This window comes from Micromys minutus (assembly GCF_963924665.1).
Source record: "Micromys minutus genome assembly, chromosome: 8".
Taxonomy (NCBI): Eukaryota; Metazoa; Chordata; class Mammalia; order Rodentia; family Muridae; genus Micromys; species Micromys minutus.
Genome location: NC_137977.1, coordinates 66,288,186 through 66,290,214, shown reverse-complemented (window position 1 = coordinate 66,290,214; position 2,029 = coordinate 66,288,186). Strand labels below are relative to the sequence as shown.

Below are 2,029 nucleotides of genomic sequence, written 5' to 3'. Positions count from 1 at the left end.
ATCATCTCAAGTGTATGTGTGCGTGGGCATGTCTGTGGGTATGTATTCATGACTGCAGGTGTCTGAAGAGCCCAGAGGCCAGGAAGCTGGAGTTACAGGCAGCAGTGAGCTCCTTCCCATGGATTCAAGAAACCAAACTCTGGTCTTCCATAAGAACAGCCAGTGCTCTTGGCCACTGAGCCATCTCTCCAGTTATAAAGATAAGCTTTCATTTTCAACTTTACACAGCATAGAATTACCTGAAAAGAGCTTCTCAGTGAGGGATTGTTTAGATATGGCTGGTTTGTAGGTGTGTCTATGGGGGATTGCTTTGATTATGTTGGTAGATGTGGGATGAGCCAGCCCACTGTGGGCGGCACCATTCCCTGGGTTTGGACCACCGACTGTATAAGAGTGGAGAAAGTGAGCTGATTAGCGGGCACATTTCCTTTCTGCTCTTGGTTGTGGATATGATGCCTAGCTGCTTCAAGCTCCTGCCATCTTGTCTCCCTGCTCTGATGGACAGTAATCTGGAGCTGTGAGCTAAAATGAACCCTCTCTCCACTAAGTTGCCTTTGATCAGAGCTTTTAATCACAGTGATGGAGGTGACAGTGGGACCCTTGGGAGATTGCTCTATTTTTTCTGTCTCTGTAGAAGAATCTTAATGTCAACCTCTCTGTTCATGGACCATACAAAGAACCAGTAATTTGCTGTTACTTTTGTGTGTACCCTGTGGTCTCAGTGAGGTTGGCTTGCCACTCCCTGTGCATTAGGTTTGTATGACGAAGGCAAAGGACATCAGACTGGGAAAACCCAGAAGCTCACAGGCCACGATGACCTCTTGTTTCCTGCTAGAAAAGGTTGGTCCTTTCTTCTGGCCAACATTTGGTTAATAGATGTCTGTGTTTTCTAGATATATCACAGATATTTGCATGATAATATTTTATTTTTACTTTTATTTATTATTCTTATCACAGATATGTGCATAATAATCTTTTCTATTGCTTACTTCCTTTTCTGAGCCTCCGCCAAGATGGTTGAAGTGGAGCAAAGAAGAAACAGACCTTCCGCAAGTTCACCTACCGTGGCGTGGACCTCGACCAACTGCTGGATATGTCCTATGAGCAGCTGATTCAGTTGTAACCGTGGCCTGAGGAGGAAGCAGCACTCACTGCTCAAGCACTTGAGAAAGACCTAGAAGGAGGCGCCACCCACAGAGAAGCCCGAGGTTGTGAAGACCCACCCGAGGGACATGATCATTCTGCCTGAGATGGTCGGAGCATGGTGGGTGTGTACAACCGCAAGACCTTCAACCATGTGGAGATCAATCAGAGGTGATCGGCCACTACCTGGGCGAGTTCTCCATCACCTAAAAGCTCGTGAAGCACGGCCGGCCCAGTATTGATGCCACCCACGCCTCCCGATTCATCGCCCTCAAGTAGCGGAGGCCAATAAAAACTCATTATTTTGAATTTTAAAAAATTTTCTACTTTTATTCATTATGCTGAGATTCGGGTCTCATTATTGGCTTGGGCTAGACTCAGATTTATGAAACTGAAAGCCTTCTGCCCCCATCTCTCACGTGCTGAGATTACAACTGAACCCCTCCCAGCTTCTCCGTTTTATCTAAGCCAGTTTCCTCACACAGATTAGGTTTTGTTTTTTGAAAAGCCATCATCTCTTGGAATTCTACAAGCTTGTTATAACATTATTTCATTTTGTTGTAATTAAAAATATCTGCTTAAAAGTGTTCATGTGATACCCCAAATAGTAATATAAAAAGGCTGCAGACAGGGCTGATGTGGTTGCTCGCACCCAGAGTCTCACTACCCAGGTCACTGAGACAGGAATGTTGATGTGAGCCTGAAATCAGCCTGTGGTGTTGGGAGAATAAGGCCAACTTTGGCTACAAACTGAGATACTACCCCAAACCAAAAGCAAACAAACAACATCCCCCAAAACAAAAACAGAGTATAAGTAGGATTTGGGTCAAAAATTATGGCTTCCTCTTCAGCTGTTGCTCAGCAGAGCTCAGATCTTTTTCTATTT

At 44.9% G+C, this 2,029-nt stretch overlaps 1 pseudogene across 1 annotated transcript; it reads left to right on the top strand.

Moving 5' to 3' along the window:
- The first annotated feature begins 1,013 nt into the window (after positions 1-1,013).
- Positions 1,014-1,422, top strand: LOC308423224 (small ribosomal subunit protein uS19-like; annotated as a pseudogene). The gene has a single exon. The product of its transcript is annotated as a small ribosomal subunit protein uS19-like (transcript).
- Positions 1,423-2,029: the final 607 nt, after the last annotated feature.